This window comes from Sycon ciliatum, chromosome 11, assembly GCF_964019385.1.
Source record: "Sycon ciliatum chromosome 11, ocSycCili1.1, whole genome shotgun sequence".
NCBI classification, from domain to species: domain Eukaryota; kingdom Metazoa; phylum Porifera; class Calcarea; order Leucosolenida; family Sycettidae; genus Sycon; species Sycon ciliatum.
Window position 1 is genome coordinate 9,445,024 of NC_088653.1, and position 26,657 is coordinate 9,471,680.

At 49.7% G+C, this 26,657-nt stretch overlaps 1 long non-coding RNA gene across 1 annotated transcript in view; it reads left to right on the top strand.

Moving 5' to 3' along the window:
* Positions 1–18,049: 18,049 nt before the first annotated feature.
* The window catches only part of LOC135827562 (uncharacterized), a 60,452-nt gene continuing 51,844 nt past the window's right edge, over positions 18,050–26,657 (top strand). Inside the window, exon 1 of the long non-coding RNA XR_010555499.1 lies at positions 18,050–18,343. This is a non-coding gene — a long non-coding RNA (uncharacterized LOC135827562). The remainder of the gene's footprint in view (positions 18,344–26,657) is intronic.

Below are 26,657 nucleotides of genomic sequence, written 5' to 3' on the forward strand. Positions count from 1 at the left end.
TCTACCCGAGAATGTACTCACCAGTAGTGGTCTACCAGAGAATGTACTCACGAGTAGTGGTCTACCAGAGAATGTACTCACGAGTAGTGGTCTACCCGAGAATGTACTCACGAGTAGTGGTCTACCAGAGAATGTACTCACGAGTTGTGGTTTACCCGAGAATGTACTCACGAGTAGTGGTCTACCCGAGAATGTACTCACGAGTAGTGGTCTACCCGAGAATGTACTCACGAGTAGTGGTCTACCAGAGAATGTACTCACGAGTAGTGTTCTACCCGAGAATGTACTCACGAGTAGTGGTCTATCCGAGAATGTGTTCATGAGTAGTGGTCTACCAGAGAATGTACTCACGAGTAGTGGTCTACCCGAGAATGTACTCACGAGTAGTGGTCTACCAAAGAATGTACTCACGAGTAATGGTCTACCAGAGAATGTACTCACGAGTTGTGGTTTACCCGAGAATGTACTCACGAGTAGTGCTCTACCCGAGAATGTACTCACGAGTAGTGGTCTGCCAAAGAATGTACTCACGAGTAGTGGTCTACCAGAGAATGTACTCACGAGTAGTGGTCTACCAAAGAATGTACTCACGAGTAGTGGTCTACCAGAGAATGTACTCACGAGTAGTGGTCTACCAGAGAATGTACTCACGAGTTGTGGTTTACCCGAGAATGTACTCACGAGTAGTGGTCTACCCGAGAATGTACTCACGAGTAGTGGTCTACCAGAGAATGTACTCACGAGTAGTGTTCTACCCGAGAATGTACTCACTAGTAGTGGTCTATCCGAGAATGTACTCACGAGTAGTGGTCTACCAGAGAATGTACTCACGAGTAGTGGTCTACCCGAGAATGTACTCACGAGTAGTGGTCTACCAATGAATGTACTCACGAGTTGTAGTTTACCCGAGAATGTACTCACGAGTAGTGCTCTACCCGAAAATGTACTCACGAGTAGTGGTCTACCAGAGAATGTACTCACGAGTAGTGGTCTACCAGAGAATGTACTCACGAGTAGTGGTCTACCCGAGAATGTACTCACGAGTAGTGGTCTACCAGAGAATGTACTCACGAGTAGTGGTCTACCAGAGAATGTACTCACGAGTTGTGGTTTACCCGAGAATGTACTCACGAGTAGTGGTCTACCCGAGAATGTACTCACGAGTAGTGGTCTACCCGAGAATGTACTCACGAGTAGTGGTCTACCAGAGAATGTACTCACGAGTAGTGTTCTACCCGAGAATGTACTCACGAGTAGTGGTCTATCCGAGAATGTACTCACGAGTAGTGGTCTACCAGAGAATGTACTCACGAGTAGTGGTCTACCCGAGAATGTACTCACGAGTAGTGGTCTACCAAAGAATGTACTCACGAGTAGTGGTTTACCAGAGAATGTACTCACGAGTAGTGGTCTACCCGAGAATGTACTCACGAGTAGTGGTCTACCAGAGAATGTACTCACGAGTAGTGGTCTACCAGAGAATGTACTCATGAGTAGTGGTCAACCCGAGAATGTACTCACGAGTAGTGGTCTAACAGAGAATGTACTCACGAGTAGTGGTTCACCCGAGAATGTACTCACGAGTTGTGATCTACCAGAGAACATACTCAAGAGTAGTGGTCTACCAGAGAATGTACTCACGAGTAGTGGTCTACACGAGAATGTACTCACGAGTAGTGGTCTACCCGAGAATGTACTCACGAGTAGTGGTTTACCAGAGAATGTACTCACGAGTAGTGGTCTACCAGAGAATGTACTCACGAGTAGTGGTTTACCCAAGAATGTACTCACGAGTAGTGGTCTACCCGAGAATGTACTCACGAGTAGTGGTCTACCAGAGAATGTACTCACGAGTAGTGGTCTACCAGAGAATGTACTCACTGATGTGATATTGAGTCGCGTGATAACACATACAGTGTCACACATTGAGTGCGAGATTAGATAACATTGATATACTTATGTACCACGAGTAGTGGTCTACCCGAGAATGTACTCACGAGTAGTGGTCTACCAGAGAATGTACTCACGAGTTGTGGTTTACCCGAGAATGTACTCACGAGTAGTGGTCTACCCGAGAATGTACTCACGAGTAGTGGTCTACCCGAGAATGTACTCACGAGTAGTGGTCTACCAGAGAATGTACTCACGAGTAGTGTTCTACCCGAGAATGTACTCACGAGTAGTGGTCTATCCGAGAATGTACTCATGAGTAGTGGTCTACCAGAGAATGTACTCACGAGTAGTGGTCTACCCGAGAATGTACTCACGAGTAGTGGTCTACCAAAGAATGTACTCACGAGTAGTGGTCTACCAGAGAATGTACTCACGAGTTGTGGTTTACCCGAGAATCTACTCACGAGTAGTGCTCTACCCGAGAATGTACTCACGAGTAGTGGTCTGCCAAAGAATGTACTCACGAGTAGTGGTCTACCAGAGAATGTACTCACGAGTAGTGGTCTACCAGAGAATGTACTCATGAGTAGTGGTCAACCCGAGAATGTACTCACGAGTAGTGGTCTACCAGAGAATGTACTCACGAGTAGTGGTCTACCCGAGAATGTACTCACGAGTAGTGGTCTACCAAAGAATGTACTCACGAGTAGTGGTTTACCAGAGAATGTACTCACGAGTAGTGGTTTACCCGAGAATGTACTCACGAGTAGTGGTCTACCAGAGAATGTACTCACGAGTAGTGGTCTACCAGAGAATGTACTCATGAGTAGTGGTCAACCCGAGAATGTACTCACGAGTAGTGGTCTAACAGAGAATGTACTCACGAGTAGTGGTTCACCCGAGAATGTACTCACGAGTTGTGGTCTACCAGAGAACATACTCAAGAGTAGTGGTCTACCAGAGAATGTACTCACGAGTAGTGGTCTACACGAGAATGTACTCACGAGTAGTGGTCTACCCGAGAATGTACTCACGAGTAGTGGTTTACCAGAGAATGTACTCACTAGTAGTGGTCTACCAGAGAATGTACTCACGAGTAGTGGTTTACCCAAGAATGTACTCACGAGTAGTGGTCTACCCGAGAATGTACTCACGAGTAGTGGTCTACCAGAGAATGTACTCACGAGTAGTGGTCTACCAGAGAATGTACTCACTGATGTGATATTGAGTCGCGTGATAACACATACAGTGTCACACATTGAGTGCGAGATTAGATAACATTGATATACTTATGTGTTAGAAGTCATCTTGCATTGTGTTCAGTTCATAATCAATATATATAAAGGTCAAGCATTGGAACAATAAATCAGTTCAGAGTCCGATCAGGACACAACATGGCGCTGTCAGACTCGAATGCGGCGGGAACAAGCCCGACAGATCACGTCAAGGAGGACGCTATCCCACAGCTAATTCAGCTTTTCCAAGAACAACTACAAGCGTCAGCCCAGCGCGAGGAGCGCTTAGCAGCATTTTTGGAAAGGACACTACACGACGGAAACGGTCAAAGAGAAAATGATGACAGAGCAAGACAGCACACGACAGTCAACTGCAGTGACCGTCCTATCCTGAGAGCGAAAGCCAGTCTCGCAGACTTTGTCGTTGGAAAGAGGAATGGTCTGACTTTGCGGCGTGTCAAGGCATCAGGGCAGCAAAGGAAGAAACACGGAAGGCGGTTCTTAGACAATGGTTGGATGAAGAACTGCGGAGATCTGCAAGGCAAGGAGTCATCGTATTGAACGAGCAATCCACGGTGGATGGCTGGCATCAAGCTCTGGAAGTCTTCATCAGGAAAAAAAGGAATTGTTTGCTTGATTGCATGGAATTCTATCGAGCATGCCAAACAGAGGGAGAGACATTCACCAAATTTTACATCATCCTCAAGGAGTTAAATGCGGCGTGTAATTTACAGAGCCCCTTGGAAGCCGTTTGCCATGATTGCAGGACTACAATTGAAGCTTGTGAGCACTGCAACACACGCGTGAAGCAAGTTCACTCTGAGACTATGAGGGACAGAATCCTCGTAGGAATCAGAAGCGATGAAACTCGGCATAAACTTCTTGCGAAAGCAGAAATCACGCTAGAGGAAGCGATAGCAATAATTATGTCATGCAGAAGAAGCTGCAGCGCAGACGCAGTCAGGTATGGAACAAACATGCCAGGAGTTACAGCTCAAAGCTGTGAGGAGATCCCAGCACAAGAAGGAGAAATTTGAAGGCAATCGGGAACAGAAAACACCATGTAATCCGCCGGAGAAACAAACAGCCACCCAGTCAAGGTGCAAGAAGTGCGGGTTGCCACATCCCGGGGAGATCAGATGCCCGGCTGAAGGACGAACATGCCATCTTTGCGGGAACGTGGGCCATTTCAAGAAAGTTTGCGGCCAACAAGGAACGCAGCAAAAAAGAGACCTAGTGGGAAGAGTATCTCTACAACGGGTCTCGTTGGAAGAAAGTGACATGATCAGACTGAGATTGGAGACAAATCAGGACAATGGTCATGTCCAAGTCACTTTCGCATGGTTGCCGGACACTGGTAGTGATGTTAATGCGATCGGACCGCAACAGCTGGAACAGCTTGGATTGTCAACTGAAAAAACAAGATAGAGACGACGCCACGGTCACAAATGCTAATGGCCAGCATCTCCGTAATCGCGGCACAATGAAGGTTGATTTGGCAACTGAAGCGGGTCACAACTGTGGCACGACAATTCATGTCTATGAAGGAATTTCGACCCCGCTGCTATCACGATCTACCCTGAAGGCACTAGGGTTTTTTCCACAGCAGTGGCCTAGAGAGTGCGCGGCATTACAGTCAACACCCAGACGCACTATTAAATTAGGGTGGATAAGAAAAACACGATCAAGGAAGATCTGTTGCAGGCATTTCAGTTCGCGGCGGAATGGAGGAAAGGGAAGGACCACTTCCTGGCCGACACCTTGTCCAGGGCGCCAGTGGATCGGCCAGGAGGGAGAGACCAGCTGGGTGAGATGGATCAAGAAGGAGTCAACGATGATGATGTTTGTGAAGATCTGATCGCACACGAAAGCCAGTGGCATGCTTTGGCATTGCCAGTTTTAGAGAACAATCTTATGATTAGAACTTCTAGATGTACCTTGATTGCAGATTTGGAATTATGCAACAAGCTTGAAACGGAGGTGATGTGATATTGAGTCGCGTGATAACACATACAGTGTCACACATTGAGTGCGAGATTAGATAACATTGATATTATTACTGATGTGTTTTAAAGTTAGAAGTCATCTTGCATTGTGTTCAGTTTATCATCAGCTCAAGCATTGGAACAAGAAATCAGTTCAGAGTCCGATCAGGACACAACACTCACGAGTAGATGTCTACCAGAGAATGTACGTGGGTAGTGGTCTACCAGAGAATGTACTTGGGTAGTGGTCTACCAGAGAATGTACGTGGCTAGTGGTCTACCAGAGAATGTACGTGGGTAGTGGTCTACCAGAGAATGTACGTGGGTAGTGGTCTACCAGAGAATGTACGTGGGTAGTGGTCTACCAGAGAATGTACGTGGGTAGTGGTCTACCAGAGAATGTACTTTGGTAGATGTCTACCAGAGAATGTACGTGGGTAGTGGTCTACCAGAGAATGTACGTGGGTAGTGGTCTACCAGAGAATGTACGTGGGTAGTGGTCTACGAGAGAATGTACGTGGGTAGTGGTCTACCAGAGAATGTACGTGGGTAGTGGTCTACCAGAGAATGTACGTGGGTAGTGGTCTACCAGAGAATGTACTTGGGTAGTGGTCTACCAGAGAATGTACGTGGGTAGTGGTCTACCAGAGAATGTACGTGGGTAGTGGTCTACCAGAGAATGTACTTGGGTAGTGGTCTACCAGAGATTGTACGTGGCTAGTGGTCTACCAGAGAATGTACGTGGCTAGTGGTCTACCAGAGAATGTACGTGGGTAGTGGTCTACCAGAGATTGTACGTGGCTAGTGGTCTACCAGAGAATGTACGTGGCTAGTGGTCTACCAGAGAATGTACTCAGTGAACCGTATCACCACACTCGCACCCACACGCTAGCTAAAAAAAGGCAAAAAAAATAAATAAAGAGCATGCCGGCCAGCAAGAGAGATGTCAGTGTAAGACACGGGCAGAGATATGGCACAGTGTGGGTGACTGGCAGCAGGGGAGCACCTGAAAATCCGACTTCCAAAATTTCCAGCCACGGCTGCTCAACCGGGCTGTGTGAAAAACTCGCCTTGCGGCCAAAAAACCCTTCTACTGATATGGGACCTGCCCGACTGTCACACCCAACAAACTCTGCCACTCTGCTCGGCTGCACATTCCTCACCCTCAGTCGGTGGCCACCCAATTTGCCGGAATTAAAACTGGACCTGATGCCAATGGCAGTGTGGGAGAGCGCACCTCTACGATAATGTCAAGGCTGCCACCTGAAAATTGGCATGCACGGTCACCTCCTCCAGCAACTGTCCTAGTACATCAGCTCCACCCGCCAAACGGTCAGCCAAGTAAGTCACCCATGGCAGATCCCGACCCAAGCATGGCAGGGTGCCACACCACTAGCTCTGCTTTGAAGCAAACATGTGAAGACACCAGTAAAACACAGTTTCTCTCACTCAACATACTAGCCAGCCCTGCTCTTGATTCCAATATGCCATTTATTTACACGCCCATCGATGTTGTCAGCTTTACTAGACTGCTCGCTGATGATTCAGGCAAAGCATTCTCTTCCTGCATGAGCAGGGGCTTACAATCTGGACTCTGCAGAGCCTTCGGCTTCATGGGTTGCCATCAGACCGTGACGGACTGAAATCTTCCCTCATGTACTGAACATTCCATGTACATATCAGAGTATCCGGCAACATCCTGTGCACAAGGAGAGAATCTTATTCCATCCCTCCATTTCCATCATTCCAGTACTCAGGCATTGGCATGGCGCCCAGGAAGAATGGTAAACTACGCTTTTTCCACCATGTATCAGCTACTGTTGGCAAAAGCGTTAACGATGGCATCAACCCGTCCACGTTTAGCCTGTCTTATATCCGGATTGACGACACAGTGCAAACAATCATGGCCTACGGGCAGGGTGCATTGCTGAAACAGCTGGACATCCGCAATGCATTCCACATTCTGCTCATCCCTGTGCACCCGCCGAACTGGTCTCTACGTGGTATTCAGTGGCAAGGAAATTTTTACTTTGATCGAGCGCTGCCGTTCGGCCTACGCTCCAGCCTACACAACGCAAACTCGACAACTTCTTGGGAAACCCTCCTTTGCGTCAAGCATCGTCGCACCAGGCAGAACATTTACACGTCGCTTATGGCATATCAATGAGAGTTTAGCCGATCACCGATGCGCTGTCTAGTTTCAACCTGCAACCATTCCATCAGCTGGCGCCATCGGCACGGCAAGCCCCAGACACTGCGATCTGCTTCCCACTCCTGCACTGATGCGGAAGGTTGCAGACCTGGTAGCCATGGCAATCGGCCTGACAGCACTGCGCACATACACCACTTGAAAAAAGGAAATTTACGCAACTATGTGCGTAGGGGAGAAGGATGCCCATGCCGGCTACGGACATAATGCTCAGCTGCTTCCCAGCACACTTCCGGCAGCCGGTGAAACTACGGACAATTCATGTCTACATGGCCGTAGTGCGCAACACGCATCTCGAAGCCACTCCCCAGCCTTGCCTGGTTGTACCACGCTCACATATTTGACTGCCTATCCATCTGATACCAATGACGCCCTCTTCCTCTACCACTCTGGGAGACTCCTGACTAGGCAGGAGCTGACAGAAGAGCTACGACAGCTTTTTCCACTCATGGAAACATCCCATACTCGCGATTACACTGGTAGTTCGTTCCGCATCGGTACCGCCACTACTGCAGCCATGGCGAGTACCCCTGACTGGTTAATCAGGGCAATGGGCCGATGGAGGCGCAACAGTGCGTTACATCAGGACGACCGACACAGACATAGCGCAGCTGACCCAAAAGCTGTCCGAGGTACAGGCGCATTGCAGAACACAATGAGATATGTAAGCGGGCACACAACTCACACAGATGCATGTACCCACACACTTGCTTAGACCAGCTGCCGATTGCTTGGAACAGCATGGCAATTTGCTCTGCTAAGATTATGCTGACAGACTGCACTGATAGCAACAGCAGCATCATTCACATGCATGCATTGCAATATGTCACAACTTAGCATGGAGGCTTGGAAAACATGGGCAAGCTATCTCCTCTCATCTGGCAATCTACCACGGCCTTCGACCATCACACTCATACGCCCACACTCATGCCCCCTAACAGGCATCGCACTTTGTGCGTGGGTGGTCCACACTCCGTCCATTTCATGGGCTGCACTTCATGCGTGGAATATCATTATACCATCATATGAGCTGTCCAATCTCCGCCCATTTCATGGGTGCCTACTTCACGGGCTGCATCTCTTGTGCAGATGATCCTACATAATTATGATTATGCCAGATTCAGTTGCCCTGCACTCCATGAATCCTCCATAATTGGTGTGTTCTGCACTGGTCTGCAATAGCGAATGCATGTTTGATAACAGGGGACAAAACAAACAAAAACGTCCGGGACCCAAGGGAGGGAGGGTGGGTGGGAACATTCCAGGCTAAAACGTGGAACACAGGACCATGATGGCAGATGAGAGAGAAAGAGAGACAGAGAGAGAGAGAGAGAGAGAGTTGCGCAGTGGAAGAGCAACAGTGCACAACAGAAAATGGTGAATACAAAATAAGTTTTTACACTCTTTTGCTAAGCTCAGCCCTGAAAAGCAACATTTTTTCACTCACATAGCAACCGGTTTGTTCATGGGGTAGTGGTCTACCAGAGAATGTACTCACGAAACAAAGGATAGTCGGGCGGAAGCAATGTGTGTGGATACAGAAAGAAAGTCGTGCTGTGAGTCCGCGATATACTTATCCTTGGAGGACACGGGCCTCCAACCGCCGTGCTGTTATAGCAGTCTGTCCACAATGCCTGAGTGAGCTGCGGCTATCGCAACACCTGATCGGAGGCTGAGGAGACGTATGATGTCGGGTCAGGCTGGGTGCGGCCCACAGCCAACTTGAGGATTTTCTTGGCTCCGCTGTAGCTCATGGTGCCGCGAACACCTAGCCCAGAGCGGGCGGAGGTTGCTTTTCCCAGTACATGTTGGCCAGGTGAATGTCCTCCTTGATGGAGAAATCTCTGTTATGCGGACCGGACATGGCATAGAGCCGGTGAATTGGCGTGCAACCAGAATCACGTCCCCTACTTCAGTTAATCGTTCTTGCGACTTGGCAGGTGCACAGACATATGGGTCGGGGTAGAATCCAGCGAAGACACCATGAGACGATGCAAGTCCCAGGGCAGTAGGGCAAAGAACCTAAGACAAATCATGGTCATACATTGCAGATCTCCCAGTGACGCGTCTGGTTGGGCCAGGGTGGACATCAGCTGACGGAACAAGGACTGTGAGATCGGAGTGCGTCGGGAGACGGGACGAGAACAGATATGGTGAGCGGCGACTTGCAGTTGCATGATGACTGGCTCTGCGATCGGATGTGGTTGACCAGACTTATGGTGCTACCAACGAAGAGCCGCTCAGCCTTGTGCAACAGGGGCAAACGTAGTGCCTTGTTGGATCAAACTCGTTAGGTATAACGCCAGGTATACCTTGAGAGCTGGGGAAAGGGGGTGAATCCGTCCCGAGAAGCCCATATAGGCCAGGGACCGAATGCTTGCAGATATGCCCTGCCTGTAGATGGTGCCACGTCAGTGAGCAGGATGAACGGTAGCACGTCGACCAGGTGCTGGACGAGTGGATTCTGTATGGACGCTAGTTCCGTCCAGAAGGGGGAGGACGCTGAACAAGGCATATACAAAACGCACACACACCCACACACCCACAGACAGGAAAATGACACACAGGGGATCAGGTATGTAGAGACTGTGTGTTGCTCCTGTGAGATTTGTCGTTGTTCTGTTCATGTTTCGTAGGTTTCCAGACTCCCCCAATCATTGCGCTTTCGAGGGGTGTAACCCTCCTCTGCCTCTAACACCACCGTACCTTTTGTTTAAGATGTATGTTGCGTACAATATGAGTCGTGTGAATTGAGTAGGGGACCAGGGGTGACAACCGCTGCACCGTCCGACCCGGGCCTTATGTTAACGCGGTCTAACGCCTCATACCGTCATGCATACAGGCAAGCTGAGACAATCATTGCCAACATCACTGCCCGTTGGGCTTCTCCCTCCCCTGTCCGTGCCAGTCAATCGTGTATGACCATCGACACTGCCCATCGGGCTTCTCCCTCCCTCATCGTCACTGCCCATCGGGCTTCTCCCTCCCTCATCATCACTGCCCCTTGGGCTTCTCCCTCCCTCACCATCCCTGCCCATCGGGCTTCTCCCTCCCTCATCATCATTGACCATCGGGCTTCTCCCTCCCTCATCATCCCTGCCACTCGAGCATCTCACTAATTGGTAAGGGTAAGTTCATTGAATTGGCAATTCACACGGAAAAAACACCCTATACTAAAAAACGCAAGGAACAGAACAGCATAGGCAGCAAGCGCAAGAAAAAACAAACCAAGAGGTGGTGTGTGCCTAAATGAGCCAAACCCGGGCTGGAAGGCTTCTCAGATAACGGTAAATGGTGTAACAACACACAACAACAGCCATAATGAATAATACGTAAAACAAAAACTGCGGCACCAATATGTTATCAATATGCAATAGGGTGTCACTTCCCATGGACGTTATTGTCACAAGCACTTATCTCGTCAGACTCCAGCCAGTCCGGGAACTCATGCTACATCCATCCGTGGACGAGCTCCAGCAGTGGGTTGTGGTTGCTGAGTCCAGTGTGGTTGGCGACTACTGCCCCGGCCGAACTGGGAGCAATGCCTACTGACGTGACCCAACTGCTGGCAGTTCCAGCAATGCGGGCCGCTGCCAGGGGTTCAGCCACCGTTGGCAAACAGTCCGTGGCCTGATGGCCTCCTCTCGAATTGGGCGTTGTTGCCAATGTTGGATGCACGGATATTCCTGCCTGGGTATGGTATCTCAGGTTGCAACCACTCTCTGGATTGTAATTGCCTGAGCCGACGACCTGTGGAGGCTGCCTCGGCGAGTCTTTTGTCGTCCGCAAGGCTGTCACCCAGGGTGCCCTCCTCGTAGACTCTCACTGTTTCCCAGTCAAAGGAAACGGCTATTTGGAGTTGCTTCTGCCTTTTACAGATTTCATTCTCACCCTGCCTCAAGAGCACCTTGGCCTCAGGTGCAGAGTCCGATAGTACCGATATGGCAGCATCAACCTTTTGCAACACTGTCCTGTTGGTGACGAACTGAGCCTGTAGCCCTGCCGACTTGAGCTTTTTCTGGGCTTGGATTTGATGACTTGTCATAGACTGCGCTGCTTTTAGTTTGGCCACCTAAGCTTGGGCCGGTGTGGCCTCCTCCTGCACTCCCTTTATTTGTGATGAAATATTTGTAAATGGGGAGGCGAACCACGATGGCATCTCCTCATTTGCCGAGCTCGGTGTTGGTGGCACAGGTGAGGCAGCGGAGGTGGCAGCTGAAGTTGTAATCTTGCAGTCCTGGCTAGCTCAGGAGGAGCAAGATGAGCCTCGGTTCCATGGTTGAGAGTGGACATTGGCATGTTGAAATATTTGAACCTCAAAAAAATCCAAGCTTACACGAGGAACAGAAGACCACGATGGCAGGTGAGAGAGAGAGAGTTGCACAGTGGAAGAGCAGCAGTGCACGGCAGAAAAAAGTGATTGAAAAAATACGTTTTACACTCTTTCGCTGAGCTCAGCCATGAAAAAACCACATTCAGGAGCACTAGATTTAGCACGAGCAGAAAGGATCACTGCAGATACAGACTTTCAGTGGTGCTCCTTTCTCTGATGTGATAAAGCACCTACGCGTCATAGATAACCGCATAAATTAGTGTCACCCGTGGGCTGGTGAGAAAAGTGACGCCGAGAGGCATTGCCCTTTTGCAGCTCACTCTCAGCAACATCTCGTGGTGTACAGTTTTGAGGAACAACGATGCAACCATGATAGTAAGAACTTCAGTGCTTCCTGGGCAAAAGTGAGTTGGTTGTAGTGCTCTTAACAAGGTTGTACATTGTGTGTGTATGTGTGCGTTTGCATCTGTGTGTGTGTGTGTGTGTGTGTTTGTGTGTGTGTGTTTGTGTGTTTGTGATTGCATGAGTGAGTGTGTGTGTGTGTGTGTGTGTGTGTGTGTGTGTGTGTGTGTGTGTGTGTGTGTGTGGTGTTTGTGTGAGTTAGTGAGTGAGTTAGTGAGTGTGTGTGTGTGTGTATGTGAGTGTACTTCCTCCGTTAAGCAAAACTTTGTTCCGTTTTTGTGTTCTTGTAATTGTCTTTCTCTCGGCGTTAGACAAACATGTCAGTGATCTATCCCCTACAAAGACTAGCCACAGTGTTGTCCTTTGTTCTGACAGGCTTTTGAGTTTGCTCTGTTATATATTTCGATCCGTTCTGTGCGATGATCATTCTTGCTTGCTCGTAGTGTTTCACCCTCCCACCTCCCATTTCTCATCACTAATTTCTTTGATAAAGTGAATAAACGGGGTGTTGGCCACGCTCATTTCCGGCTACTCAGGGCCTCGGTCGCCGTCCCTCGGACGCAGACTGTTGTAGATACTTGGCTCCTCCAACATTCTGCTCCGGCAGTGTCTATCCGGTCGACCCTGAATCCTCTCTCGTAGATACTTGGCTCCGCCAACATTCTGCTCCGGCAGTGTCTACGTATTTCTTTCCGTGACCTCTCACTCCGCTGGTCGGCACTCCCCCATACCGCGAGTTGCTTTGTGTTGTAGTGAATATGCGTGTGCGTGCGTGTGCGTGCATGTTTCGTGCGTGTATGTGCGAGCATGCAATCGTCTGTGTGTTTGTGTGTTGTCTGTGTTGGTTTGTGTGTTTGTGTGTACGTGTGTTTGAGCATGATAGCATGTGTGTATCTTTATCTGTGTGTTTTGTTTGTTTGTGCGTTTTGTGTGTGTATGTGTATATGTGTGTGTATGCATCTGCGTGTGTGTGTGTGTGTGTGTGTGTGTGTGTGTGTGTGTGTGAGCATGTCACCATGTGCGTGTGTGCATGCATGTACGTACGTATCTGTGTGCTTGTTTGTGCGTGCGTGCACATTTGTGCTTGAATACTCAGGCTCTTCTGATGCTGGCAGCATGCTACTATGGCAGCATTCATTGTGTCCAGTTTTTACTCTGGTGTGATCCGTCGCTCTTGCACGGCAAAGTTATGTTCTATCCCAATAGTGAGCCACGAGAGGTGAGTACTGGTCAAAGTGCTCGGAGTGCTCGGCGTGAAACTATTTGTTCTGATCACTGGTTTGTTTATTCTTATAAACTGAGCACGTGCTCATCCAGCGTCACTTCGCTGTCAAAGATATTCCTAGAAAATTGAATGTTCCTCTGTTTGTAAATGTGGTGAACATTGCGCCTCAAAGCCATAATAGAGTAAAAGCTGTAACTAAAGACCAGCACCGTGACTAACAGCCAGCCTGCTGCTACAGACCACTTCGCCAGGCACGGGCGGTCTCATATACAAAAATGCACTGTGACAAGTAACTACCTGCTGAACGCATCCAGCGACCGCCTTTTCTCGTCCCAAAGTCGATTTGGACCAGTAAATAGCGACAGCAGTGCAGGAAATAAAAGGTTGTTCGAAGCTCCTTCTTCGAAACCTTGATGATTTTCTGTCCTGAATGGACTCTTTCGATACTACAGCTGCACGAATGAACGCAATCTCATTTTGACTAAGGGCTTCACTGCACCTGTCATAGTTTCAAGTGCTCTCATGAGCAAACATTATAGGAAACGTCTTGGAGAGTAATTGCTCGAACCTGCTCTATGATCGATGCTACTGCTCAAAGGAGAAATGGCATTGCGCAAGTGGTGGGAATTTTCATTAGCTGCATTTTGACATGCATATCAGACATGGAATTATGGTCGCGCGGTTCAAACCTGTAACTTAAGACCACATGCTACTAAGGCCGCGGTCACACCGAGCTCGATTCAGCCGTTCAGCCGAAACAAGCGCTTGTTTACGTCACTATTACCATGGAAATGGCTGAAAAATGTCCTACAAGCGACTTTCAGCCGTGGCTGACTCTCAGCCGTTTTTTTCCGGCTTGTTTCAGCCACAGCTTGTACAAGCGGCTGAAAGCCGAAATTCAAAAAATAATTTGAGTGCGCTTGGAGCTCCGCGAGCACACCATGTAGCTAGTTGACATGATGAACAGTTTAAAAATAATTTATTATTATTTAGTCTGATATTGATGTTCTTTCTTGTGTCCGTGGAACCGTGCTATCCCTGTGCCTTTGGTTTTGACCGTGAGTCTGTCTACCCCAACTACACTGTATTCAGTTTGATTTGGATTTTGTCCGACGACCATGGATTTCTGCCGCTGTGCCTCTAGATTGCTGCGTAGATTGTTGGAGCTGTGGTTTGAGGCCAAGACAAGGCACCACACTCACGACCGAATTCATGAAGAAAGCCGGGTACGAAGAAGAGAGTGGATTTTTTTGCAACTGAGTTCAATAACGGCAACCGGCGGGGCAGAAAGCTCGACATCAGGAAACACCACCCGAACCATCGCGTCCATGCACACCGAACAAATAAAAAGAGCACGACTTCGCAATTCAGAATCCGGGCTTCCTTTGCTTCTTCATCAAAACTGAACACTGGAACAAGTACAGTTTTAGATCGCGAACGTTCTGCTCTCCAGTTTCTTGCAAACATTGGTGTGTTTCGAGATATTCAAAATTTGGCGGGTAAGAAAAACAAGCCATTCAAGCTTTGCACTCAAGGTCTGGTGTGACCGCGTCACAGGGATCACGCAAGCCAGCTGAGCGCCAGCGATAACAAGCCCAAAGTGGCTTGTTTCGGTGTGACCGGGGCCTAAAGACCATTTCTTCTGGCACCAAGGGGTAGTCGTTAGTTGAAGGTTTTACTGTACACACGGTTTACTTTAGTTGAGCTACTTTGTCCGGCTTGTTCAAATGTGCACTTCACTTCAAAACTCAATCATTTGTACAAATGAGCACCAGAACTACTTCACCAACCACGTCGCCACCATCACGACAAAGTTTCGCCAGGGAGTGGTCCTGCTGATCCACATGATCAAGCGTATCACCCCAGCCGTAGCCAGCCGCTTGTACACTGGATATGCTCGACCTGTGGTTGAATACGCCTCATCCCTCTGGCAATTTAAACACTCCAGTGCTCAGGCTACTACCCTTGAACGGCTACAGGCAAGAGTGCCACGTGTGGTCCTGCGGCAGTATGGAGTGTACCCTCCTCAAATGGAGCCGAAAGCCTCACTTTTCGCGCACCTCCAGTGGCCTAGCCTCGCAAGGCGAAGACACATTCAGTGCCTTCTTGAGCTCCACCACCTTATCAATAGCCAGATGACGACCTTGGAGGACCTAGGCTACTCAGTGTCAAACAGCGCCAGGCACCGCAACATCTACTCCCACCTGCTAGAGCCGGCACACACACGCGTGCCACCTTTCTCTTTGTCACCACTGCCACATGGAACTCCCTCCCGGCTGCCATTCGTACTGTATCCAGCCCAAAATGTTTTACCGCTCTTGTCCGCAAACACTTTGCTATCATCCGTGATGAGCCCTCTGGTTTTATTCCAAGTAGAGTAGCGATGTCATAGAGCAGTGTGTTATATTACTACCACCCCGGATCATCCTATTTCCTATTTTATTTTTCTCCTCAGCTTCTTTTTCATAAGCTGTTGACGGAGACTCCCTCGACTTAGGGTAAGGCCTGTGGACAATCCATAAATACAAATACAAACCAACTAAAAACTCAACCAAGAGATGGTAGATAGATATCTACTGTATCGTCTCTTGGGCTGACCTTCCAGTTTTCATCGCTGCTGGTGTCTCTGGGCGCATCTGCAAGCGCGTCACCCTGCAAAACATCGCCAGTTTTTTGTCTCCTTCAAGCTACGCTGCATTTCCTTGATTTTGTCTATCATTAGGATTTGACGATCGCCTTCGCCTCTCCCTCGTGCAGTGCAACTGTCAGAATAGCTATAGGGGTTTACACCCGACGTTGCCACGAAACCTTCAAATGAGGGGAACAGGTAAACCACCACGCCCCAGATTACTTCTCATCACCTTGTTCCGCTTACTGACAGTATGTGTCATACAGTCCGACCGTATGCGCTCATCCCTGGTGTATGAATCAATGGGCCACTACCGGTAGTAGTAAACTGTCACTGGAGACGAGATGGAGCTTTCGCATTGGCTTGGTGCAACGATAACGCCTCACGGCTCCGAAAACTCCACACCATCCACGAACCGCATCCGCAGAAAACTTCACTGTTTGTTTATTTTAGTTTTCCAGCCAGTTTCTCGTGGGAAAGGCGACTCCAGGGGTGGTTGTTTTTTTCGATCAGTTTCTCGGCGATCTTGAGTCATCGGCCCCCACATCGTGGACGACTGCGAGATACATCAGTGAGCTGGACAACCCGATGATTGTGCTGCTGCACTAGTTTCTGGATAACGAGTTTGCAGAAAATTCTGCCCAGGAAACAGAGACTGCAGCGACTTTAATCTGTCAGGAGGGAATCAAGAACGATCGCCCTGGAGTTCCTGGTACTCTGTGACAATTCTCCATCATATTGGGGGTCTTGATATCAGCACCAGGCCTTCTCAGTGTTGCAGGTGAAGCAACAATAGTCCTCTGACGACAACATTTGAACGCGAAACGCACGAGTCGTCTAGGAGTTTGAGGTGCTGCCTCCTTTGGAGTTTTGAGCCATTCCTTCCTCAATGTCACAAATCGACAACTGAAGGACACTGTTAGGTAGCTGGGAAGTTTATTCCGTCCTGAGATAATTTGGATTTGCTTGGTAGGCTTCGGAAACGAAGCGCACATTTTAGTAAGTCAGACCAAGTAGAACATAACCACTGGCCAGTGGGTATAATTTAGTAGAGCTACAACATAACCACTGACCAGTGGGTATAATTTAGTAGAGCTACAACATAACCACTGGCCAGTGGGTATAATTTAGTAGAGCTACAACATAACCACTGACCAGTGGGTATAATTTAGTAGAGCTACAACATAACCACTGGCCAGTGGGTATACTTAAGTAGAGGTACAACATATCCACTGGCCAGTGGGTATACTTTAGTAGAGCTACAACATAACCACTGGCCAGTGGGTATACTTTAGTAGAGGTACAACATAACCACTGGCCAGTGGGTATACTTTAGTAGAGCTACAACATAACCACTGACCAGTGGGTATACTTTAGTAGAGGTACAACATAACCACTGGCCAGTGGGTATACTTTAGTAGAGGTACAACATAACCACTGGCCAGTGGGTATACTTTAGTAGAGGTACAACATAACCACTGGCCAGTGGATATACTTTAGTAGAGCTACAACATAACCACTGGCCAGTGGGTATACTTTAGTAGAGGTACAACATAACCACTGGCCAGTGGGTATACTTTAGTAGAGGTACAACATAATCACTGGCCAGTGGGTATAATTTAGTAGAGCTACAACATGACCACTGGCCAGTGGGTATACTTTAGTAGAGGTACAACATAACCACTAGCCAGTGGGTATACTTTAGTAGAGGTGAACGATAAGGGAAAAGGTACTGTAGTTCCTCCAAGGGTACACAACCCCCAAGAGTGTGCTACTCCAGTTTTGTTGTAACACGTTATGAGATGGCAGGATTTCACATCACATGACGAGCTTGCACACAGTATGTTCACACTGTGCATGATAGAAAGAGGGTTGAACGCAACCCTGTTTTGGATTCAACTCTCCTGTGGTCACTTTGCACTGCTTGCCAGCGTAACCTTTTGAATCACGTGTGATGTGAAGTTCTGGCGTAGCAGCACTCGATAAAGGTTGTGTGGGCAGTTGCACTCTCTTGGGGTTATGATTGTACTCTTTGTATCACTAATCTGCAGTTATGAGTTCTGTACATGGGGACCACTGATCCAAGTGTTTTTTGTGGATTTCATGTCAAGTTCCAACCAGTATTTACTATGTCCCTGTCCTCTACCACACACACACTAAGATGAGATATGCTCTGTTTTTGGAAACAAGTCATTTGCACTTTGATTACATGTGTATGGTACTATGCTGCAGTAGAAAGGAAAAATCTGGAACTTGCATGCTTTGCGGGTGATTGTAAGAATGTGTATGTGTGTGTTTGTTTGTTTTTTGCTACGGTGACCTAATAGTACTGCCAACCAGTATCACTTCTACATGTCTGCGCGTTCCGTGGACATAAAGCACTGTGTGAGCTGCTGATAAAAAATGGTGTCGACGTTAATGTCCAAGATGAGGTGAGCTTTGGAGGTGGAATGCACCAATCAAATGCGCTTTGCAACAAACTCTTGTGACATCAAGTATTTTTCAAGGACACCAAACCATTTGTCCTCATGTACTGAACATTGATGCGTACATAGTGCACGGCCTCATGTATGCCCGGGCTGTAGCTGCCACATATTTGACTGGTCCGGAGAGACATTTTTAACTTAAAATGATATGACCGAATCAAGTTACTACAATGTACCAGTACAATGTAGTGCACCTATACAGGTTATACAATTACATCGTCAGTTGAAATGTTTTTGGCGAAGTCGCGGATTCGTGAGTGATCGTGGCACACCGCCGCATATTGAACACATTCCAAAATCTGCTAACTCACCCTCATATACTAGTGTGTCCATTCGAAAATCTCTATGAAATCATTGGTAAAACCTCTAGATGTATACGAATTCTCATAACTTGGAGAAGGATGATTGACACGGTCTTGTGTGGATTGAATAAACGTCTTCAGGCTGCGAAGTGCACTGAATGACCTCTCCGATGTGGCGTTCGTGGCTGGAAGAATAAGCAGCAGGTGAAACAACCAGCAGGCAGGCAGGCAATGACTTGTACAGCTGGTGCAAAGTGAGCAGCTCAGCTCCTTACAACTTACAGCCTGTTTGGGCGCGTTCCTTTCACTCGAGTTGAACCCCCTTTGAACCTTTGAGTTGAACCTTGGTGTAAAAATGTTGTAGCCTGCAGGCACGATGACCAGGTGACTGGTGTACGGACAAGCCCGTGACCGCTTACTCACCCGTGTTTTATTTGGGAATAAGGGCCAAACGCTGCATCGCAGCCTTCTTGGAACAATACCAGTCGACTCAGCATCCAAAAGACTACAACATATTATCGGCCAATCGTGTTCATCCGCGCTTTCATAAGAACGAACTGGCGCTTTTAGTGACATTTTGCATACAAACCCCCCTCTGTGAAATAGTGGTTGCGACTTCGGCGATGATTTTTTTCTAGGAAAGGGTTTGCTGCCACACCGGAGTCAAGTGTCAAGTCAAGTCGTCGGAATAGCGCGAGCTCCAGTGTGGGAGCAAACCCTTTCCTAAATCCCCCTCTGATAGTGTCACCCAGTTTCGGTGGAAGAGCGTGAGTTCGATTGGGGATAAAGGAGGAAGCGTCTCAAATTCCTCGGACCAAGACCATTCGACTAGGCATCCTGAAGACAGAAAGATGGCATTATAGACCAATCCCGAAAAGATTGTCTGGGTTCGAAAGGGGGCATGTCAACTGAGAGTACACTGTACAACACATACATGGCACTGGTAGCCACTACCTGATCAGCATGCGGCACAGGACGTGTTTGATAGTTCGCGAGTGAATGCAAGGGTAAGTACACGGTTAATCCCTGCACCCGTAAATATGCAAGCACCTCCAAGTGAACCCGCACGCCCGCGCTTGGGCACTCGTGCACCCACGCAGTCAGACACAAGCGCACACATGCACGCACACGCCACTGGCGTACCCATGCTCTGACACCCGCACGGCGTACCGCTCACTATGGCGTGCACAAACATACAATAGACACATTGGGTTGGGGGTTGCCAGGATTTCTTTTGGACAATTCAAATATTCAAAAATATGCTCTTTGATAATAATTGAGTGAGTGAAGATGCATGCCTGAAACTAGCATCCGCCCGCCAAGGGCGGACAAATGGCCACCGCGGCCAGCAGCTGCCCGCCGGGGGCTAAACTAGCATACTGCCCACCGAGGGCGCCCGAATGGCTAAACTAGCCGACTGCCCACAGAGGGCGCGCAAATGGCCGCCGAGGCCAGCAAACTGCCCGCTGAGGGCTAAACTAGCATACTGCCCACCAAGGGTGCTTAAATGGTCGCCGCGGCCAGCAAACCGCCCGTCGAGGGCTAAACCAGCAGACAACCCATCGAGGGTGTGCAAATTGCCATCGAGGGTACGCAAATTGCCACCGAGGCCAGCAAACTGCCCACCGTGGGCCGATATTATTTTGCCCGTCGAGGCCACACAAACGGCCACCGAGGCAGCCAATCGCCCACCGAGGGCTCACACGACTGCCTGGCATCAGGCGTCACAACATACAGACATAATAGGAGGCCCGTTTGCCCCAAAAATATAGTAGTACTAGAAACCATGGCATCCTGTTCCCCGCAACCCACGACGAGCTAGCTTTGTGGCCACGGCTGCAAGTGCAGCAAATTACTCACAGTAATACCGTGCCCGTGCAGGCATACACACATTAGTTCTCATGGTTATCATGGTGAGAGCCGCTCACTAACTTACAAGCTAGGCTTCCTGCCGCACGTAATGTTCGCATGCAGAGCTTCTCCAGCGGCCCGCCGGCTTTACTTGCCATTCACATGCCTCATGCTGTGCCATGAGTGAAGCGCCACTGATACGCATGGAGTGAGAGCTGACCTCGTTCGTCCTCAGGGCTAGCTGCAGAATCTTGTTCAGTTCCTCCCTGGTCAGAAACCGGCCAAACCCAAACACAAACACTGGCTCCGTCGCCTCTCTCTGACCCGCAAGGTCTAGATAGGCGGTCAGGGCACGCACAGGGCAGAAGTCGTCGCGCGTCTCGCGCAGCTGTACTTGGCCGCCGTCACCCAGCTGGGCTGTCTTCGTCACCCGCAAGCGAACGACTGCCGATGATACCTGGACGCTGATCTGCTGCCAGGTTAGCGTGCGTGTGCTATCGACTCTTGTTGCATGCGGTGCCAAGAATTCACTCGCCCGCAGGAGGCCGTGGAACGCTGTCAAGACACTGGCCCAGATCATTGCGCGGTCCGACTCGCTGTAGTTGGACCGGAGTAGGAAATGCTGTAAGTCGGCCAGAACTTGCCCAGTGAGACCTCTCCGCGTCGTGGTTGCGGGACCCTGCCTCCTCTCAAGGCCCTTGAGAACTGCAGAAAGACGGACCGACTGCATACAAGTCACAGGAACAGGCTTGCACAGCAAATGATACCGTACCGCTGACAAATACACACGCACAGTCGCCACACACCTCGTACAGGATAGCTCGGTAGCAAATAACAAATCCTCATTGGAGGGTGCAAGGGGATTGACAATATGTGTAACGCAATAATCATTGAAGGCATCAATGCCAGTGGAGAACATTCTCGCTGAGTGTTCCGACACTGAACCTGCTACAAGTGCATCAGCCTCAAGGCCTAGAGCAGCACAGTCCAGCAGGGGCATGGCAATGGCGAAGCAGCCGCCGTTGGCGCCAGTTGACGGAAGCGGGTCAGCTGCAAGTGAGAAAGAGCATCAGCAATGCCGTTATTAGTGCCAGCAATATGGCGGATATACAATATGAAATTGCGCCTAGCAGCAACAGCTAACATAAAGCGGATCAACGCCATGGCCTGCTTGTTCCTACATGAACCATTCTTCCAAGCTCAAACTACCGTCTCATTATCGCAATGAAACAACAGCTTCTTCCCTGCCCAGCACGGACCCCAAATGCAGCAAGCTAGACCAATGGGAACCATTTCCCTAACCATAATAACGCTTAGCTGAGGAGACCAAACTCCTCCGGCCACTTCCCAAAAAAACCGTCGCCCTGGAAGTAGCCCCCGTAGCCCTCGCCGGAGGCATCTGTGAACAACTGGAGGTCAGGAGAACGGGACCAGGGCTGGTCGTGGAAGAAGGCCTTCCCATTCCAGTCGGCCGCAAAGCGATGCCACCAGGCGATGTCAAAGCGCACTTCCTCGTCGATCGCGATCCGGGCAGACATGGCGGAAGCCGCTGTGCTGAGGTCAATGAGGCGCCAAATGAACGTGCGGCCCGCGGGGACCACCTTGGCGGCGAAGGACAGCGTGCCAATGAGGGACAGGAGCTCACGCTTGGAGCAGTCGGTGCGCTGGAGCCAAGTTGCCAGAGCTGTGTGGAGGGCGGACAACTTGGGGGAACCGTGTCACCTGCTCCACACTGTCAACTTCGATCCCCAGGACAGTCATCACAGTCGTTGGAGGGACGACCTTGTCATGGCCGGTAGCCACTGGAACGCCCAAGTTTTCAAACACGGTTAGCAGCGTCGCCTGTTGAATGGCTGCGGTAGATGACGGAGGAGAGGGGCTAGGCGGGGCAACGCCGATGTAGTCGTCCAGATAGTTTTCGAGGTCGGCCAGGGAATAGCTGTGCGGGAGTATCCAACATAGCGCATCTGCCACCAGGTTGAGAAGAGCTGGGGAAGATCGCAGCCCGAATGACAGGACCTTGTCGAAATAATACTGCCCGTCCCACACCATGCCTAGGAGGGGCTAATCGTGTGAGTGGACAGGGATGTTGCGGAATGCGTGGCGGATATCCACCTTGTATATTAGCGCGCCCTTGCCGTGACGGATCACGTGCCCCACGACGACATCCACAGTAATGTACTTGAGGCTGTACAGGTCATCGGGAATGCCATCGTTGATACTAGCGCTGGCCGGCACAGACAGATGCACTATCAGGCGGTGGCCACCCGACTTCTTCGGAATGACACTGATGCCAGCCGAACGGGAGTTGGCGAATGGGGGTTGCCAAATCGGACCGGCCATATGACCAAGCTGAATCTATTTAGCGAGGTAAGCAGGGGAAACAAATGCCGAAGCAAGATTCTCACAAAGGAAAGAATAACGCGGACCGTCATTGCCAACTCTAAAACCATAGTGTAAACCATCTAACAAATGGGCAACATATCCAGGATCAGGGTGTGCGACCAATTCAATTTTTAATGCCTACAGAACAATTGGAGTGTGGGGGGTGTGAGTGGGTAAGGCAGGGTGGGTATGTGTGTGCGAATCAAACACGAATGCATTAAAAACAACAGGAGGTGAGCTGTGTGCGTGGATAAGCCAGGATACAGACTAGCCGGGGCCTCACTGGCCGGTGTGCGCCCCGCACCGGGTGGCAACCTCTGCAGACGTGGCGATATCTACAGTTCCGAAAATTACACCGGCCCTTGTTGTACAGCTCGCACGCTGGCTGGTTCGTGCCGGGCTCGCTCTGATCCCGGGAAGTGTTGGTGGTGTGGCTGAGACGTTTGCAGAGCGGGAAGAGAACGAGCGCCTGGCCTGTGAAGCAACGGGTGTAAAGGTCCTGGTCAACCACATCCCACTGCACGCTAGGGCTGTGGGTGAGTTTCCGACGGAACTCCTCGTCGTATTGGCACACCGCCAACCACCTATATCGTTTCGCCGCTTGTATGATACGAAGCTGATACGTGATCAGCGACTGCGCCCTTGCGGGTTGGGTGTCGCAGATCACTGCGCAATACACTGACCACGCCTCCAGCCAAATGGGAAGGCTCTCCAGCTTGCGGCGGGATGACAGGGACAGGGAGAGAACTAGCTGGCCACTGTCCTTTGACACCTGGACTCGCTTCGTGGCTGGCTCGTCCGTGAGGGGGTGAGGAACAACGCAAGCTCCACATATTTCCCGCGCAGCACCTTGTCGTACGTACTGCGGGGCAAGTGGTCAGTCACCCCATTAGGCCTCGGTCACACTACGGCAAAAATGCTGCATCAGCGTCAGAATCATGAGCTTTTCCATGGCAACTGACGCAAACACGGGAAATTTGAGCGTCAGACGCTGCTGCGTCTGACGCTCGCTGCTGCGTCTGACGTGAGGAAATCGGCTGCGTTGCCGCTGATGGGAGTGACGCTTGGCGGAAAAACAGTCTTTCAAGACAGTTGCTTGAGTTGAGCAGTCTTTCGACATTCGTCTCTTCATTGCCACCAAGAGCCCCAAAAAAGGAGAACCACTATGACAAAGTCAGGAGAAACACAGCTGCGATGCACACTGTTCTTGTCTGATCCATGACACTACAACTGAAAAGGGCTTCAAATAATTCGAAAAGAAACAACAACAATCGTGCACGCGTGGACCTTTCGTCTTCTTGTAATAATGAAAAATCAATGAAAAATTTGAAACTTTTGTGAGACAATTTTTTGTATAATAAACAAAAGGCCGGTTTCCGTGGGAATCCATGTCGTCAATGAGTTTCCCTGTTGATTTTGTGACGTTGCCAAATGCGTCAGGCCGCGGCAGTCATGAGCTGCAAAAAAAACACTGTGTGACCCCGCGACTGCATCAAGTGCTGCGTCTTGACGCTGCGTCCAGCTTCAAACTTGCCGTAGTGTGAACGAGGCCTTATGGGACCCGACATTGACAGCACTAGGGTTACACACATAATCATTGTATTCAAGACTGCTAGAGATATTAACACTAGGAGTAGGCACACAAGAGCTATGGACAGTCACACCACTAGGGGGAGACAGCCCGTCGACAGCAGTCGACGCAGCCACAGGGGCAGGGGGGCTACCACTAGGAGGCGCACGTGTGGATCTACTACTACACACACCCGTACCTGTGGGAAACGACTCCTCCACTTGCACCCGAGGATCGGCAGTGTTGGCAGGGGCAGCCGGGTGGGACGGACGGCCTGTCGACTCCGCCTGACCCGAGGCTGCAGGGGCGAACGCTCTAACAGCCGCCTGGACCTATGTGGCGATCAAGGCCTGGAGGGTTGCCATTTGGCCAGGAGAAAAGCTGGCGTTGCCGAGGGAGCAGGGGGTGCTGCAGCAGCAGGAGGAGCTCGCGCAGCCATGTTGCGCATTGCGACACGTCGAGTGCTCATCTCAGCAACTAACGGAGAAAAGGGAAAACCTCGGAAGGAAAAAAAACTTTCACTGCAACCGCAAAGAAAGCTCCTTCGCACAAAGATAGCTCAGCAAAACACATCTCCAAATAATTAGACGCCGCCTCCACGACTGTCCATAAAATTTTGACAGGCCACACGCGCATGGGGCTTAGTCACGAGGTGATCACGTGACACTCACTCGCAGCACTCCACCGCCAGTATGCGTGTGCATGGGCTAACTTTGCTGTGCAAAGCCCACCTTTTTCTCGTTAGTGGCATGCAAGAAAGACAATGCGACAGAAAGCAAAGCCCTTTGTAGTTTTCTCTCTCACACTGGTAATGGTCTGCTGTTGGAGTTGAAATGCTAAGACATAATCCATATTTTGCTCTTCTGTGTAGTGTGGAGAAGGCACCGAACATGTAGAGCTCACTTTGATGCAGTAGGCAAGGCTGTGAGCGCTGTGCGATAGGCCGTAAATGTCACGAGATATTTCTAGTGCTATTGTTTGTTGCGAGCGCTTCGTCTTTGATGAGTCCTGCCTCTTTCCTGACAGGTGCCCTCCTTTAGGACCAACCACAAAGTGACGGTACTCAACTGCAGCCGATCAATGTTTTATTGCACAAGAAGATAGCGTATTCGCCAAGCCAGTGCCACGCCAAAGACCATCACCGTGTCACACTGTCGGAACGAGTTCATGATGAGAAACATCATTTGTGTGAGCGTGATGAAGAACTATTCGAAAGACAACATAGTCTTTACCCCCGGGACGACAACTATGCGCACGCCCTGCAAGGGGAGAATGTCACCAGCGACATCAAAGAAGACAACAGCAGTATTTCGGAAACCTGGAATCAGCGGACGTCGTCAAGCTCCTCCGCGACCCGGTACATGTACAGTATAGGTGACATGTCGACACGAGCGTGCGGAAACACTGCATACACTGTAGTAATGTTGCGAGGGTTTGCGGCAGGAGTCCAAGTCGGGAAATCCATCAGCTCCATAAGCTACCTGCAGGTGGGCGATGAGACTCCAGCTTCATACTTCAACAGTCAGGACTTGTAAATACCGGTAGTTGAACTTTGTGAAGCAGCGATCGAGAAGTTAGTTGAAATCGTAGCTGTTGCAGTATGTCGGCGCTATGTAGCTTGTATTTTTCACGGAGAGTCGATTGCCACGCGAATGGTTCTCTCCTCGCCGAGAGGTAGCTGGCCTCAAAACTCCGTCAGGGTCTGCCTAGGGTAGCGGAAGTCCTATTAGGTAGAAATTGTTCAAGTAACGTGTAATGTTTGGTGTGGCCAAGCTTGCCTGCTAGTGTTTATATTATATAAGTTTCCGTGCATGGCACGGTAAGTGGAGTTAGCAACACACCAACATCCTTGCCATAAGCAACACTTCTACATGCATAACATGCATGCACTCCGAATTCCCGCGTTCCCGCACGGGACTGTGCGGAGCATGCGCATTACTCCAATTCGCCATGCTGTTGTTTCTTGTTCTTCGCTTTGCTGTGCTGACGGTCAAATTGTTTGACTATCGCGGCCAGTTTCTGATCCTGTCAATGAGCGATGCCCAGCCATAACGCTCTTTGCTTTGCTGCTTTGACCGTCAAATTGTTTGACTATCGCGGCCAGTTTCTGATCAATATCCGGTCAACCATGTCTCTGTCAGTGAGCGATGTC